At 44.3% G+C, this 18,656-nt stretch overlaps 1 long non-coding RNA gene and 1 pseudogene across 1 annotated transcript; both read left to right on the top strand.

Annotated features, from left to right (window-relative positions):
* LOC141006234 (uncharacterized) overlaps positions 1 to 18,656 on the top strand; it is a 93,501-nt pseudogene that overhangs the window by 55,881 nt on the left and 18,964 nt on the right.
* LOC141005977 (uncharacterized) lies at positions 8,167 to 8,674 on the top strand. Its single transcript, XR_012179899.1, has 2 exons — positions 8,167 to 8,262; positions 8,604 to 8,674. It is a non-coding gene; the product is annotated as an uncharacterized lncRNA (long non-coding RNA).

Genomic DNA, 18,656 nt, shown 5'->3' with positions numbered 1-18,656 from the left:
GCGGAGCAATGAGTTTCACGGGTAAGGGAGGGGCTCTACGAGCTGGGAGGGAGAGCGAGTGAGCTGTGAGCTACAAGTTGCAGCTACCCAGTCCTGAACGGTGCGGAGCAATGAGTTTCACGGGTAAGGGAGGGGCTCTACGAGCTGGGAGGGAGAGCGAGTGAGCTGGAGCTACTGGGTCATTCAATCGTTCTTTTTCTGTATCAGCCTGTGATACAGCTCAGCTCGGGGCAGAAAGGAGAGGAGACAGGGGAGTTGAGTTGAAATAATGACCAGAGCCGTTGCTTCAGCCACGGAGCTAATACAGCAATTAGCTTGATATATTTACGCAATTGCAGTTAGAATAACATAACATGTCTCCTCTTTGCAGTTAGCTGGCGGTAGCAGCGGTGAGTCAGTGAAGGAGTTAATGGAGACAATGACTCGTAACTCCCGAGTCAGTAAAAAGAATCTCGAGTTTTGAACAATTTGTTCATGACTCACACATCACTATCGTCTACCACAAGGAGCCACAGTGTTGGATTATGGTTAATGCAACAATATAGAATTCAGGGCAACAAATCATGGCCTGTAATGGCTCTTCTATGCAGTCTCCTTTTCTGTGAATTAAATGCCACTGTAATTTCATTTCATTGAATTTCATCCACCTGATTTATTTTTTCTGCCAATATGACACACATGATTATACTTCATAGATTTCTGCGTATGTATATTCATGAAATGAATTTACCTACTGGTTCACTTGCCATTTGTGTAGTTTCTAATTCTTGCTTTCTTTCTCTCTCTCCAAAAAGGAAATTACTTCACCTACATGACAATGGGAGCAAAAGAATTCCTCAGAATATGGCTTAGAGCATTCTTTATTATTAATAACTTTTGACAAATGTATATAAAAACAAAACTGTTCAATATATATACATATACAGTGTCTTTATATATATATATATATGTATGTATATACATAAAGACACTGTTAAACTTGTAAAAAGATATGACATTGAAAAAAATGCATTTTAGTTTTATAAATAAAGGATAAAAAATAAAAGGTAGTTTTTCTTTGTAGGTAATGAAGTCGCATTGGAACACTGAACACATTTTCACACAACATACAGTACTTTTTCTTTTCTTTCACTACAAACTTTTTTACTTTTCCCTTGAGGTAATGAGGTCACACAGGAACACAGTTTTTGATTTCACCTAAAGGGTGCCTCTTTATATCCAATGTAATTGCCAAAAGGGTTAGGGAATTTGCCACATAGCCGCCAGACACAGCAGCTTGGTATCACCACCTGGTTTCTGGCTCCCAGACGTCCATGTTGCCAGATGGTGAACTGGTGGTATGCACTGTAACGATCTGCTCTATTGTCAGCCCCTGGGTCCTGGCTGTCATTGAGAGCTAGAAAGACATTCCAGGTTTGGCAAGCCAAATGCAGAATGCCATCATCTAGACAATACAGTTCCATAGCACTGCTGCATAGTCTTCAGAGCTGGGATCCTGAAATAAAAACAGTGACAGTGTATAAAAAGTTTTATTGTGAGTCAATAACAGTAAAAAAAACATTGTAAGTATATTTATAGGTTACAATAAAGTAAACTACTATTACTCAAGAAATTAAGCATACATAATGCATAATGTTACAGCATGTTTTTCAGAACCTGTAACTCTCTCATTACCTGCACAGGTTGTAAAGCCACCTGAGACAATTGACAATTGTTTTGTGAATTTGATTGACTGACTGTTATAACTGACATCAGTTTAGGATAGGGTTAGGGTTAGGGTTACACAGTTAGTACAGTTAGTTGAAAATGGTATTATGCTGAAACATTAGAACATCTATTCAGCTAAATGAGTTTTAATTGAATCTCGCGTCAATAAACTAAAAATTTGTTTTTGTTTGTATTGTCATGTCTCTACTGTACGTGCTATTCAAGCTCACCACAGAGGAATGTTTTTTTTAAAAAAAGATATCAAAACACCAAATATGTTGTGTTATACAGGCTCTTGCTCTCAGTGTGACAATGCACTGTGGGGGCTACAAGACCTGTTGGATGATGGCCCATTAAGTGAACAAAAAGGTCCACTGTAACGCTAATTTGGTGTTGTGCGAGAGAATGCTAGAGATGCACCATTCCTCAGGGATATTCATTCTAAAATTGTAATTATTTTTTTTTAATCTCTCATTTATGCTGTGTGCCAACTTAATTTACTCGGACCCAGTGACTCACACTTACACATTTGAAAAAATATTTCAAGTGTTCCCTTTATTATGTTATCTTGATTATTCCAATAGACATAGATAGATAGATAGATAGATAGATAGATAGATAGATAGATAGATAGATAGATAGATAGATAGATACTTTATTTATCCCGAGGGAAATTCAAGTGTCCAGTAGCATACAAAATACAGAACATACATTACACATATATATATATATAAAATTAACAGTAGCTACAGTAAACAGCGCAAACAGTAAACAGTGCAAATGGATGTGCAAATAGAGGTAAAAATTGTCTATCTATTGTCCTCCCTGCCTTTACTGAGAGCTGTTGTACAGTCTGATGGCCAGGGGGACGAAAGAGTTTTTGAGTCTGCCACTGAACACACTCCTCTGCCTGGTGAAGGTGTTGTGCAGAGGGTGGTGGGTGTTGTCCAGTATGGACAGCAGTTTGTCCAGGGTCCTTCTTTCTGCCACTGTCACCAGAGAGTGCAGCTCTGTGCCCACTACTGAGCCAGCTCTCCTCACCAGTCTGTCCAGTCGACCGGCGTCTCTCTACCTACTACCTTGTAGTTGCAGAGATAAACTGTTAATTATATATCAGAGACACAAAATAGAGGCTAATTCTTAACAGGTTAAGCTGCATTTGAGAGCTTTGTGGATCGCTGTGTCCGATTTGCTGCTGTTTCAGACAGTAAAACATTGTGATTGCCGCTTGACTTTCTTTGTACTCATCACAAGCTGATGAGCTTCTCCACCTTGTGGATCGAAGTGTTTGTTTTCCTGCCTTTTGAGCGCACAATAGGCCACATTTCTATCTGGAACAATGAAAGGTGATTGAGCCAGCGTTCATTTACTGGCCACCGAGTGATAGAAAGACGGAGGCGGTGTGACCGAGTGATACGCCGACAAGACCCAGTTGCTATGGACGCTACTAGCATCACAAGCCAACAGAGGAGCAAGCAGAGGCGGTGTGACCGAGTGCTACGCCGACAAGACCCAGTTGCTATGGACGCTACTAGCATCACAAGCCGACAGAGGAGCAAGCAGAGGCGGTGTGACCGAGTGCTACGCCGACAAGACCCAGTTGCTAACCAATTAATCGGTTTGGCCGATAGGACGTTTTACAAACTATCGGAATCGGCAGAACTTGGCTCCGATAGTGGCCGATGGCTGCAGTTTTTTTCCACAGCGCCATAAACTGCTTCTTCCCTGCGCTGCTCTCTGTCTCTCTAAAAAAAAACCAAAAAAAAAAACCCTGTCGCTCTGATCACTGAGGGGCGGGGCTGCTCTTCACACAGAGAGAGCATGGGAGAGAGAGAGAGACGGGCGTATGCAGCGGCAGCAGAGAGAGGAGAGAAGTGAAGAAGATAAGTCGAGACGACGACACGTGTTATTGTAAGTGCAATAAAACCTTCACATGTTGAAAGTCAACAAACATAACCTCCTTGGCGGAGGCAATAAGTACCACTTGTTCAACAAGCATAAACGTGCATCATATTTCAGCATAAACAGCGACATTTCCACCAGCATGTTTTAGCCTACATGACCGCAGTGCTTGTTAAGCTAACAATTAACAGCTTGTTAAGAACACGCTAAAATGAAAGCTGTCTGTGTGTAGTCTGTTCATCTTAGTTTGTCATGAATCTTAAAATTTGGCAATTTCTTGTAAACTTTAGCTGCTGGCTGAGACAAACCAAAAAAAGACAATTAAAAAAACAAACCATTCTTTAGTATTGATAAAGAACAGGACTGTTAAGAGTATGGATAAGATAAAGATAAAATCCTAACATACCATCCCTATAGCTGGTTAGTGGTTACAGCCTGACTATGGGAGGATGAGAAAATCACAGTTCAAATCCCTTCACTATACGCCTTGTTTAACCAGTGTTATTTTGTGATTATTATTTTTTATGGCACACAGTGCCATCACTCACAAAAATGTGAAGGATCACTTAATTTCCCCCCATATTAAACTTAAATCATCCATGTAGATTTTAATAGATATTGAATACATACAAGTTTAAATTAAATATATTAATATTATATAATATTAATTATATATTAATCACATATAATAACATATAGCTAATAGCTATATTTTATTATTTTAAAAAATATATTAATATATTTTTATCCATTAGCTATATTGAATTAATTTACATTAATTCCCCTCTTGTTTCTTACATTACAGATGGCAGCTGGAGGATCCAAAGGTTCCTGTATGGGAATATTTTGTTGAAATTGCCCCAGGAAAAGCACAATGTGGAGTGTGCGATAAAGTTTTAAGTATGGGATCATCAACAGCCAAAACAAAAAATACTTCCAACTTGTGGACTCACCTTAAGCACTGCCATCCAGAGGCCCATTCTGACGCCTTGAGAAAAAAGTTGGCCAATCAAAAAAAGTCTCAAACAAAGGCCACAGTCACTCAACTATTTGATCAACAGGCAAAATGGACATCTTCAGACCCAAGGACCAAGAAGATGGACAAGGCAATTATAGAGATGATAGCTACAGATAACCAGCCATTCACAGTGGTCTCAGACGTTGGTTTTCAGCAGCTTATGAGACTTGCTGAGCCCCGTTACAATATTAAGGATGAGAAATTCTACCGTACACAGATGCTTGATGAAACATATGCTGAAGTTGGGACAAAGGTGAAGGTGACTCCCAGCCATCCAGACATCCAGCACCCGGTCAATCAGCACAGGCGCCCCCCAGGGATGTGTGCTCTCCCCACTGCTCTTCTCCCTGTATACCAACGACTGCACGTCGAGAGACCCATCTGTCAAACTCCTGAAGTTTGCAGACGACACAACAGTCATCGGCCTCATCCGTGACGGTGACGAGTCTGCTTACAGACGGGAGGTGGAACAGCTGGCCCGCTGGTGTGGTCAGAACAATTTGGAGCTGAACACGCTCAAAACTGTGGAGATGACAGTGGACTTCAGGAGTAGCCCCCCTATACTGTCCCCCATCACCATTTTAAATAACTCCGTGTCTGCTGTGGAAACCTTCAGGTTTCTGGGATCTTCCATCTCCCAGGACCTAAAGTGGTCTCTCAACGTAGACTCCATAATCAAAAAGGCCCAGCAGAGGATGTACTTCCTGCGTCAGCTCAGGAAGTTCAACCTGCCCCAGGAGCTGCTGATCCAGTTCTACACAGCAATAGTTCAGTCTGTTCTCTGCACCTCCATCACCGTCTGGTTTGGATCAGCCACCAAACAGGACAGGAAAAGACTGACACGGACAATAAGGTCTGCAGAAAAAATCGTTGGTGCTAAACTGCCCACCATCCAGGCCCTATACTCATCCAGAGTCAGGAAACGGGCAGGAAACATCTCTGCAGACCCATCACACCCTGGACACAATCTGTTTGAACTTCTCCCCTCTGGCAGGCGCTACAGAACACTGTTCGCCAAAACAACCAGACACAAGAACAGTTTCTTCCCCCAGGCCGTCGCACTGATGAACACTTGATCAGTCACCCAGTGTCAGTAACCCCCCTGACTCCAAAACCATCCACTCATAGTCTTTACATTTACAGACCAAATTGCACTTTATATGTATATATATATATATATATATATATATATATATATATATATATATATATATATATATATATATATGTATGTATATATATTTACACACACATATATATCCACACAGTAAATAATATAATATAAATATACTTAAATATATATTTATATATTTATAATAGTCCGGACTTCTGAACACCTTTTAACTTACTTGTCATGACTCTGTCTGTTTTGGTTTTATTATGGTCATGATTCAGTGTTTTGGGTTATTATTGTCATGATTCGCTGTCTGTTTTGTTTATTACTGTCACGATTCAGTGTTTGATTTATTACTGTCCCGATTCAGTGTTTGGTTTATTTCCTGTTTTATTTTGAAATTGTTCCCTTGTGTGTCACAGTTACTTGTCACTTCCTCCTGTGTTTTTCCCACTGATTCCCTCACCTGTCCGTGTCCGTGCTGACTCCACCTGTACCTCGTCTCGTCATTAGTGTCTGTGTATATAGCCTTTGTTCACCCTCATGTCTTCGTCTGATCGTTTTCGTTTCACTCCATAGTCCATGTGCTCCATGTCTTGTTCATCGATGTCCTGCTCCTGTTCCCGTACCTTCGTTATGTTAGCCTTCATGTTTGTTTGTAGCTTGTGTTAGCCTGTGTCCGTCTTCGTTCGTCACCCTCCGTCTTGGTCTGTCTTCCCCCGTGTTTGCCTCCCAACTTGGTCCTCAGTGTCTCCTCGTGTCTCCAGGTCCTCATGTTTCCAGTCTTGGTATGTTTTGTAGTTTGGTTTCTGTTAATTTTGTACTTTGCTTTTGTTTAAACTTTGCTTAGCCTTTTGTTTTATCTAGTTAGTTCCCTGTGTTTACTCTGTTGGTTTTTTGCATTCAGCTTTTATTAAAAGCTCGCTTTTTGTTTTCCCCTATACTGCCTCCTGTGCATTTGTGTGAGTCTGCATCTGGGTCCTCTCCTCCTATTTAATATATCCCGTTAAAAAACCGTGACATTACTGTTCTTTGTTGTTCTTGTTCCTTCTAGTTGAATGTTGTTATGTTTGTTTATGTTCATGTTTATGTCTATGTACATTGTGTGCGAAGAAAAACCAAGTCAAATTCCTTGTTTGTGTTTCACATACTTGGCCAATAAAGCTGATTCTGATTCTGATTCTGATTCTCTGATCACTCCAGAAGAGGCACCATACATGGCCTTCACCACTGACTGCTGGTCAGGCACTACTGAATCACTGATGAGCCTCACAGGACATTTTATCCAAAAGGACTGGAACAGACGGCAGGTTGTGCTAAATGTAAAGACTATGACTGGATCACATACAGCACAGTACATTCAAGAGACATTTTTGGAAGTGCTGGACTCCTGGAAAATCAACCCAGACCATGTGGTTCTTGTTCTAAGGGATGGTGGAGCCAACATGGTAAAAGGAATGAAGCTAGCTGAGCTTCCAGACTTAAGCTGTACTGCTCACACTCTACAGCTTGTAATCAACGATGGCCTTTCCAGTCAGAGAGCTGTGCTGGACATTATTGCCACATTGAAGAGCTATGCAGGTCACTTTGGTCACTCCGTACTGGCCAAACAAAGGCTGAGAGCAATTCAAGAGGAGCTTGGCCTCCCAACACACAGCATCATCCAAGCTGTTCAGACTCGCTGGAACTCAACATTACACATGCTGCAGAGGATGTTTGAGCAGCGGCGTGCACTGAATGTGTATGCAAGTGACCATGGCCATATCAGCTGTCCATCTGCTGCACAGTGGGATATCGTATCAAACCTGATTGAGACACTGGAACCACTTGAGGAAGTCACACTGGAAATGAGCCACTCAGAGTCTTCTGCCTCATGCGTAATCCCCAGTGTATCTGTTCTGAAACTGATGCTGCAACATGAGGGTCCATCTTCAGCAGGCATCAAAACCTTGCGGAAGACCATGCTTAACAGCCTGACAAGGCGATTCTCCAAGGCAGAGGACACAAAGTGTTTGGTGTTGGCAACTGTTCTTGATCCCCGTTACAAGGACAAGGCCTTCACTTCAGCAGAGACAGTAGAGAAAGCAAAAGACTGGCTGAAAGAAGAAGCTGCACATGACATGGCAAAAACAGTGGAAGAGACTGGTGAAGCAGAGGATCCAGCAAAAAGACAGAAAGTCCAGACTGATCCCCCTCCAACTCTTGTGGACAGTCTGTATGCTAAACTTCTTGGAACAGCTCACCACACAGATGCAGCCCAGTCCAGCTTCGACACTGAGCTGAAGTGTTACCTGAAATTGCCAGTGGTTGAGAGGAGTACCCAGCCTTTGGAGTGGTGGAAGAGGGATGAGGAGAGACTTCAAAGACTTGCTGTGCTGGCCAGAAAATATCTCTGTCCGCCACCCTCCACCATCCCAAGTGAGCGAGTGTTCAGCGAGGTGGGGATCCTCCACGACAAGCGGAGGAGCCGCCTTTCTGGAGAGAATGCAGACAAGCTCTGTTTCCTCCATTACAATATCAGGCTTCTCAAGTGGGATTACTGACTTTGAGGGAAAGAAATAGCTCCCACTCCCACTGACTTTTTCTTTTACATACTAGATTCTTTAGTTTGATGTTCAGTTCCAGATTTATTTATTAATCACTTTGAGTTTGATGTTCAGTTCTAGATTTATTTATTAATCACTTTGAGTTTAATGTTCAGTTCTAGATTTATATATTCATTTAGGTGTTTATTACTCTGAGACTGATGTTCAGTTATCCAGATTTCTTTATTTATTTAGATATTTATTACTTTTATGTCCAGTTCCAGATTTATATATTTATTTTGGTATTTATTAGTTTGAGTTTGATGTGAGATTTGAGATTTTATATATTTGGATATTGGATATTTATATTTTATATTTTGCTAATAAAGTCAGATTGTTCATTTCCAACAGTGTTGAATTTTTTCGCGGGGGGGAGTGATATCGGCCGATTAATCAGCTATCGGCTTTTTCCTGCTCCAAACTATCGTTATTATATCGGCCTTTAAAAATCCACTATCGGTCGACCTCTAGGAGGCGTTCATTTCTTCCCGTTTGTATTGGTCCATTGTACCTGTTACCGCCGTTTACCTGTTGTGGAAGTCCTACAAGCGTCGTACAACCAAGCGTCGTCGGTTTTGGGTCCACAACATACTCAAGATGCGCACTGATCTCGGTGAATACCACTGCTGCGTCTGGACGCCAACCGTTTTCAACGGTATACGCGGCTGACAACGGCCCAGTTTGATGAGCTGTTGGCGAGAATCAGAGGCAGGATTGCCCGGTTGGACACCAACTACAGGCGCTCCATCCTAGCTGAGGAGCGCCTGGCCATTTGTCTCCGGAGAGTGGCTGTGTGTGTGTGTGTGTGTGTGTGTGTGTGTGTGTGTGTGTGTGTGTCAACGTAAAGCCTGCTTTGCACTTCCGGACCGGTGGAGTTGTATTACGTTTCCATGGTTTTAGTAGTTGTCATAGTTACACATAGATTACGGCAGCCAATCAGCGCTGAGCGACAAGTGACTGACGGCCAGAGACTTGGGATTTCTCATCTCGAGCGACAGAGCGATTGAGCGCTTTTTCACTCCGTCACTCGGTCGCTGTCGCTCGGAGCCCCAGCGATTTTTCGCCTGAGCGATTAATCGCTCAGTCGCTCGTTTGCATTGACTTAATATGTAAACTTGTTGCCAGTAACAAAAATAAAAGGTCCGGTGTGAACGCACCTTTAGACACGTTTTGTGATGATGCCCATGGGCAAATCATTTCTCTTAGCCTGATTGTCCTTCAGAAGAACTATGTCTCCTCCTCCTCAGCCGTTTTCTTTGCCACTTGTGACGAGGCTGCAACGTCTTGAGGTACTTGCACTTCCACCTGTTCCTGTTCTGGGGCGGATTAAACACCCAGGTGCAACTCTGTGTACCCGGGTACTTCTCCACACTGTTAAAGCCCGGACTTTCTCTTGTCCATCTCCAGCTCATGGGAGGCGCCAACTAAGTCTGTTCCACAGTTGGACCGTATCTGCTTTGCTGGGCCCCTCACTGCAAAGAACCTTCTTAATGCATTGATGAAGCTGCTGGCGCTCATTGTGTAACGCCAGTGACAAGTTAACTCCTGGCAAGTCATGGTTGGCCCACCAGCACAGGAGCTGGTCAGGTCAGCTGAGCCGGCGGAGCCAATCAGGCCGCTTTACGTCACTCAGGGGCCGTCTCTTTTCCCCCGGTGACAGAAGAAAACGCACCTGGCTCACAGAGCACGCCAGCCAGGCAGCCGTCCACTACTCACGGCACGTTGCTACTCACACATCCACGACTACAGAGAGATATACGGACACGAGAGGACTGAAGCAGAAAGCCGGAGCTTCACTGCAACAGTGGGAAGACAGTGACTGAAGAGGAAGCCGGACAAACTCTTATGTCACGTTCCAACTGAAGAAGAAGCTGGTGAGTGCAACTCATTCATGAAGATGCTAATGCTAAATGCTAGCGGGACGCCGCTAACGCTACCTAGCATTGCTAACATCGCTAGCTCTAAAGCTCTGATGCTAATTGATAATGCCCCGTCATTTAACAGTTACCTGCCTGTTCGGATGATGTGATGCTGTGCTGCTGCTGAAGAGGATGTGTGCTGGATTTGGACTTAACACTGGTGAGGAACTGTGTGATTATTGTGGATGCTAACTCATGCAACCAGGAGGAATTAAATGACTGATGATGATGATACCTGTTCATTAACAGGTCAGGCTTTTTAATCCTGATGATGATGATGAAGAGGAAGATAAAGACGAAGACAACACGGATGGCGAGCTACCAGAAGAGTAAAGACGACTGAGCAGCTAAGACACACACAGGCCGCAAGCCTGGCTGATCCCCAGGTGGTGTGGTAGCACTAGCTTTAGTCTGGTCCCGTTATTTATGGGTTAACAGTAATTAATTCTGCAATACTACTATACTTGAATCAAGGTCTAAAGTCTTTATAAACCACTGCGTACATTTCTGCTTATGGTATTGGGAAATGTTGTATGTACCTGAATGATTGTGTGTTGAAGAGTTGATTAACCTCAGCTAAGTCAAAGCTGCGTGGAGTACAATCTCCATTTTTGATAGCACTTTATGCTTTATCACATTGAACCTTTGTACATAGTTTTCTTTTCCAAAGGCCTTTATTTTGGTTAATTATTTTGGTTAATTATTTTGGGTATCAAGTATTACTACTGCACTTTAACATTTCTGTGTATATATATATATATCTTTTGTCAATACACTTTACTCTCTTTGCAACTCAGTCGTTGTGTGCGTTGTTAATTCTCCATAGCTCCTGAGCCGAACCTCCTTTACATACTAGTCCACCACATACATTTTGGTATTCTCTTCTACCTATAAATTTAATCTGATTGTATCTTAAGTGCTACATAATTTTGGCGAGCTAGCCAGGAGCTGTGTTGAGAATTGATGAACATACATTTTTTTGGGGGTATAAATCAACAACTTAAATCATGGAAATCGTGTTGGAAGAGTCAATAAAAATCCCAGATTCGGTAGTAATAGTTGGTTTAACTAACACTGACAGAGACAAAGAAATTGAAACTTACCTTGAGCAATTTGGTTCGGTAAGTCGTGTTTTTGGTATTGATACTGCTGAATTTCCAAGACATGGTATTGTTGAGTTTACACATGGAACTGCAATGCAGTCTCTTGCACCTTTGTTACCGTTAAACTATATAAGTCCTACCACACCTGAGGTCACTTATAAGATATGCTCATTGGCCGGCATATACAGTCCCCTCGCATGCAGCAGCGCCACCAAGACCTACCTGGAGGAGCTGCAGGCCATCGCTAAGCTAAGTGCAAAGCCATTTGAAGTGTTATTACAAGAGGAGCTAGTCAAAGTCTCTTCTTCCCTGACCTCAGAAAAAGAGCCTGAAGTGAAATCTGACCCACACGATGATCAAGTGCCCTTTACTACAACAGAGACAGTGAAGAAAGGCCCTGTTAAAGCGTCTCCCGTTTCCCAATTGGAAAATCATCGCCCAGCCTGACCAGTGCTTTTGTTTCTTACCTTGCCCCTCCTGCCACTATTAAGCGTCAGCCCCTCCTGTCAAGTGAGGAAGTGCTAAATCCCCCTGAAATTCAGAAAGTGGTAGTAGAACACATTGTCAAGACCGACAGTGTTGTGTCCCATCTTCATGGTTCTTCTCGACTCCGGGCTTTTTCTGGAAAATCTCTACGGCCCAGTAATGAAGCTGATTATGAGACTTGGCGAACCAATGTAGATTTGTTTCTCACTGATCCCTCTGTGTCTGATTTGGATCGCTCTCGCAAGATTTTTGATAGTTTGCTGCCCCCTGCTGCCGACATTGTGAAGCATTTAGGGCCCCGAGCGCTACCAAATGCATATCTTGAACTTTTGAACTCAGCTTATGGCACAGTGGCTGATGGAGATGAGTGTTTTGCCAAGTTTCTGAGCACATTGCAAAATAATGGAGAAAAGCCTTCTGAGTATCTGCACCGCCTTCAAGTGGTGTTAAACACAGCTGTGAAACGAGGTGGTGTTTCTTTCACTGACTTGAATCGCCATCTCTTGAAACAATTTTGTCGAGGCTGTTGGGATAACGCTTTGATCAGTGATCTCCAGTTGGAGCAAAAGAAGGACAATCCTCCATCCTTTGCAGAGTTGCTTTTGTTGCTCCGTGTTGAAGAGGATAAGCAAGTGGCTAAAGCTTCCCGTATGAAACATCACTTGGGTTCAGTAAGACCAACATCTCTTGCTTCAAAGTCACATGCGGCCTCCCATGTGCACAGTGCTTGCTCCTGTGCAGTGGTTGAGCAGTCCTCTGAAATTGAGCAGCTTAAGAAGATGGTGACGCAGATACAGAATCAACTTTCAACTTTGACCTCTTCTTTTGGTACAGGCTCTAGAAATACACCAATGAGCCATGCCAGGTCCACTGATTCAGCCACTTTTCGAAAGAGCCCAGGATACTCCGGAAAGCAGTTTAAAGCAAGCAGCAAGCCAAATTTTCAGCTTCGCCCTGGATATTGCTTTAAATGTGGAGAAGATGGCCACATTTCGTCTCACTGTGATCAACCATCCAACCCTTCTTTGGTTGCATTCAAAAAAACACAGCTGCAAGAGAAGCGTCGCCAACTTAAACCTCCTCCATCTTCTGGCGATTTAAACTAGAATCAGCTCCTGTGGAGGGACACTCAGGAGCTGGTGAAGAGGAACAGAGTCCCACTGCAAAGCGGGTACAGTTGAAACAAGCCAAAGCAAATAATCACCTGTCAGCACCCTCAAAAAGACTGGTGGGAAAGAAGAGTACGGTGCAGGTTAAGATCTCCGGTAATCCAACAACCTGTCTACTGGACACGGGGTCTCAAGTCACAACCATTCCTTTGTCATATCATGCACAGTTTTTGGCAGATCAACCAATTAAGCCTTTAACCACCCTACTAGAAATAGAAGGAGCCAATGGACAAGAGGTACCGTATCTAGGGTGTGTAGAGCTGTGTGTGACATTCCCGACGGAGTTTGTTGGGGCGGAGCTGGATGTCCCCACTCTTGCTTTAGTGGTCCCCAGTCACGGTGGAACCACAGGTGACCAAGTGTTAATTGGCACCAACACGCTTGATCTCCTTTATGCTGAGTATTGCCAGTGCAACCCCAGTTTTATCCCTGTACATCATGGTTATCGGGCTGTGTTGAAGATCATGGCATTGAGGCACCAGCATTCTCATGATGGAAACTTGGGGCTGATAAAGCTGCATGGACACAGCCCTGAAGTGATTCCAGCCTTTAGTACTGTGGTATTACAGGGTGTTATGAACAATAGAGGTCCCCATGCAGAGAAATGGGCCCTCATGGAACCCCCATCTGACTTTTCCTTACCTTGTGGTGTTTTGGTGACAAGTTGTCTTATTACTGTGTCTTCCAAGCATTCCAGTCGCCTTCCAGTGGTGGTGCACAATGAAACTGGGCGCGACATTATTCTTCCACCGAAGACTGTGTTGGCTGAATTGAGCGTGGTACAGAGCATCATTAAAACCCAGACTGATTCTGTTCAAAATAACCTGTCCAATCCCCCAGAATCCCCGCTACCTCCACGCTTTCAGTTTGATTTCACTGACTCACCTGTATCAGCTGAATGGAAAGAAAGGATAACCAAACTCCTCAACGCTATGCCTGAAGTCTTTGCACAGCATGATCTGGATTTTGGGAACACTGATAAAGTAAAACATCATATCAAACTGAATGACCAGACTCCCTTTAAACAGTGGGCGAGACCCATCCATCCGCATGATGTGGATGCAGTGCGCAAACACCTGCAAGAGCTGGCAGAGGCCGGGATTATCCGAGAGTCCGAATCCCCCTTCTCTTCACCGATTGTTGTCATTCGGAAGAAAGATAACTCTGTCCGCCTGTGCATTGACTACAGAAAGCTTAACATACAGACCATCAAAGATGCATACGCCCTTCCAAACATGGAAGAAGCTTTTCGTGCTCTGGCTGGTTCCAAATGGTTTTCTGTATTGGACCTTAAGTCTGGTTATTATCAAATTGAAATGGAAGAATCGGATAAAGAAAAAACTGCTTTTGTCTGCCCTTTAGGCTTCTGGGAGTTTAACCGGATGCCCCAAGGCATTACCAACGCCCCTAGCACATTTCAACGCTTGATGGAGAAGTGTATGGGAGGCTTCAATCTGAAAGAGGTGCTAGTGTTCATAGATGACATCATCATCTTTTCTGACACTCTGGAGGAACATGAATCCCGCCTGCTTAAAGTGTTGCAGCGTCTGAAGGAATATGGTCTCAAGTTGTCCGTGGAAAAATGTAAATTCTTCCAAACTTCAGTAAGATATCTTGGCCATATTGTATCTGCTGACGGTGTTGAGACGGATCCTGATAAAATCCAAGCACTGAAGACCTGGCCACAACCCAGAACACTCAAAGAATTGAGATCATTCCTTGGTTTCTCTGGTTATTATCGGAGGTTTATTAAAGGTTACTCCCAGCTCGTTAAGCCTCTGAACGACCTCACTGCAGGATATCCACCCCTTCACAACCGAGGGAAGAAAACTGGTCAGTCTCCTCAGTACCACAACCCAAAGGAGCCCTTTGGATCTCGATGGACCCCCGCTTGTCAGCAAGCCTTTGAAACTCTCATTGAAACTCTTTCTACAGCCCTTGTTCTCGGATTTGCTAATCCTAAACTGCCTTACACCCTCCACACCGATGCTAGCACCACCGGATTGGGTGCTGCATTGTACCAGGAGCAGGAAGGAAAGCTACGAGCCATTGCTTTTGCGAGCCGAGGATTGACCCGCAGTGAATCAAAGTACCCAGCGCATAAGCTTGAGTTTTTGGCTCTGAAATGGGCAGTTACGGATAAATTCAGTGATTACTTGTATGGAGCTCAGTTCACAGTGGTCACTGATAGTAACCCCCTCACCTACATTCTGACTACAGCCAAGCTGGATGCTATAAGCTATCGATGGCTATCTGACCTTGCTACTTTCACTTTCAAGCTGCAGTATCGAGCCGGCAGCCAGAATGTAGATGCCGATGCTTTATCACGACGTCCTCATGGTGATCTGCTGAATGACTATTCTTCCCAAAAAGAAAGTGATCGAATCCGCCAGTTTGCCTTACAGCATCTGTCTGAGTCAGAAGTTGAAGCCATTTGTGACAAGCATGTTGTTTGTAACACTATGACTGTGGATGAAAGTGGATCTCACAACTCACCCTTGGTTGAATCGCTTACATGTCATGCTGAAGCCATTCCAAGTGCCTTCCTTGAGGGAGGTGAGAGCGGGTTCCCTGTGATTCCTCATCTAACACAAAGTGAGTTAAAGGAAAAGCAAAGAGCGGACCCCTGTATCCGGGAAGTTGTTCAGCAATTGGAATCAGGAGTGAGTCCATCACCTACCGTTCGAGCGGAACTTCCTGAGCTTCCTCTGTTGCTCCGGGAATGGAATCGCTTGGTTCTGAAAAATGACATTCTGTACAGATCACGACAACAAGGTTCAAGTACCACTCTTCAATTGGTGTTACCAGCAGAATTGAGAGGCCTGGTGTTACAAAGTCTCCATGATGACATGGGACATATGGGAGGGGAGCGTGTGCTTGATCTTGTACGAGCCCGATTTTTTTGGCCCAAAATGGCAGCTACAGTTGAAAAGAAAATCCACACCTGCAATCGCTGTGTTCGGCGAAAGACCCCTCCCGAGAAAGCAGCTCCATTGGTCAACATACTTACCAGCCGTCCATTAGAGTTGGTGTGTATGGATTTTTTGTCTCTGGAACCCGATCGCAGCAATACAAAGGACATATTGGTAATAACTGATCATTTCACCAAGTATGCTGTGGCTATTCCGACTCCCAATCAAAAGGCTCGCACTGTTGCCAAAGCATTATGGGAAAGTTTCATCGTCCATTATGGCTTCCCAGAACGCCTTCACAGTGACCAAGGGCCGGATTTTGAATCCAAAACTATCAAGGAACTCTGTCAACTCGCTGGCATAAGGAAAGTCCAAACCACTCCATATCATCCAAGAGGAAATCCTGTGGAACGTTTTAATCGAACACTGCTTCAGATGCTGGGAACCTTAAGTCACAAGGACAAAAGTCATTGGAAGGACTTTGTTAAGCCTTTAGTACATGCTTATAACTGTACCAAAAATGATACTACTGGTTTTAGCCCCTACGAGCTCATGTTTGGTCGACAGCCTCGTCTGCCAATAGATTTGGCTTTTGGTCTTCCCTCTGATGTTGCACAGCCCTCACATTCTCAATATGTCAAAGATCTCAAGAGCCATCTGGAGGAGAGTTACAAACTTGCCAGTGGAAATTCTGCTAAGAGCGCAGGCCGGAACAAGGCACGCTTTGACAAACGGATCACTGAATCTACACTCAATGTGGATGACCGGGTGCTTGTCAGAAATGTTCGGCTGCGAGGAAAGCACAAGTTGGCGGATAAGTGGGAGTCAGACATATATGTTGTCGTGAAACGGGCCGGAGAACTTCCAGTGTATACTGTAAAACCTGAACACCGAGATGGACCTTTACGCACAGTACACAGAGACCTGCTGCTTCCATGTGGGTTTTTGCCTAGCTGTGACCCTGAACTTCCTGGCACTGTCAATCTGCCTCGACGGCCACAAACCCGTAGCCAGTCAAGTCCCAGCAGTGACACACAGGTACAAGAGGATGTTAATTCTGATTCTGACTATGATATTCCTATTCCCCGAAAGCTGCAGAACACTCCATCTGCATTCATTAAAGTGTACGAGAAGAATCCAGTTCAGCAGTCTACGTGTGCAGATCCTCCAGCTCATGCAGTGACTTCCTCTCCCTTGCCACTCTCTGTTCATCCTTCTGAGAGTGATACAAGGGACGTGGTTGTCCCAGCTGTAGCGACCTCAGCTGACATCCCCGATGAGGTTGATCTTGGAGCTGGTGCTGAATCTGAACCTGCTTCATTCTCACACGCTAATTCCAATCTATCTCCTGATACTGCTTCACCTGGACAAGACAATGCTCTTAATATGGAACCTGGTTCTAACAAAGACAACTCACCTGAGCCTAACACTGTTTGTGATGTATCACCTGAAAGAAACTTACCTGATATGCATGCTGTTGACCAGGATGTAAGCTCAGATGTGTTAACTGAAAGTAATCAACGTGATGATGTTCAAGAACCTCCGCCGGAAAGCAATCCGTTGCCTCCTGACCCACCTGTCAGATATCCCACGAGACAGAGGAAACCACCAGAGCGGTTCCAATACACCACCCTGGGAAATCCACTTGTTTCAGTAATTCAGTCATTGTTTCAAGGCCTAAGCAATGCTGTCACCAGCTCTCTAGTGGATCCCAGTCCAGATGTGGTGATGTCCTCTGTGCCGATGTGGGCTGGCTTGGATGCTCCTGTAACTTCTCAGCCACAGGGAGGATGCAGCGGGACGTGCAATCCTTCAAGAGGGGAGGATGTAACGCCAGTGACAAGTTAACTCCTGGCAGATCATGGTTGGCCCACCAGCACAGGAGCTGGTCAGGTCAGCTGAGCCGGCGGAGCCAATCAGGCCGCTTTACGTCACTCAGGGGCCATCTCTTTTCCCCCGGTGACAGAAGAAAACGCACCTGGCTCACAGAGCACGCCAGCCAGGCAGCCGTCCACTACTCACGGCACGTTGCTACTCACACATCCACGACTACAGAGAGATATACGGACACGAGAGGACTGAAGCAGAAAGCCGGAGCTTCACTGCAACAGTGGGAAGACAGTGACTGAAGAGGAAGCCGGACAAACTCTTATGTCACGTTCCAACTGAAGAAGAAGCTGGTGAGTGCAACTCATTCATGAAGATGCTAATGCTAAATGCTAGCGGGACGCCGCTAACGCTACCTAGCATTGCTAACATCGCTAGCTCTAAAGCTCTGATGCTAATTGATAATGCCCCGTCATTTAACAGTTACCTGCCTGTTCGGATGATGTGATGCTGTGCTGCTGCTGAAGAGGATGTGTGCTGGATTTGGACTTAACACTGGTGAGGAACTGTGTGATTATTGTGGATGCTAACTCATGCAACCAGGAGGAATTAAATGACTGATGATGATGATACCTGTTCATTAACAGGTCAGGCTTTTTAATCCTGATGATGATGATGAAGAGGAAGATAAAGACGAAGACAACACGGATGGCGAGCTACCAGAAGAGTAAAGACGACTGAGCAGCTAAGACACACACAGGCCGCAAGCCTGGCTGATCCCCAGGTGGTGTGGTAGCACTAGCTTTAGTCTGGTCCCGTTATTTATGGGTTAACAGTAATTAATTCTGCAATACTACTATACTTGAATCAAGGTCTAAAGTCTTTATAAACCACTGCGTACATTTCTGCTTATG

This window comes from Pagrus major, chromosome 12 (genome assembly GCF_040436345.1).
Source record: "Pagrus major chromosome 12, Pma_NU_1.0".
Classification (NCBI taxonomy): domain Eukaryota; kingdom Metazoa; phylum Chordata; class Actinopteri; order Spariformes; family Sparidae; genus Pagrus; species Pagrus major.
This window is presented reverse-complemented; position numbering and strand designations above follow the sequence as displayed.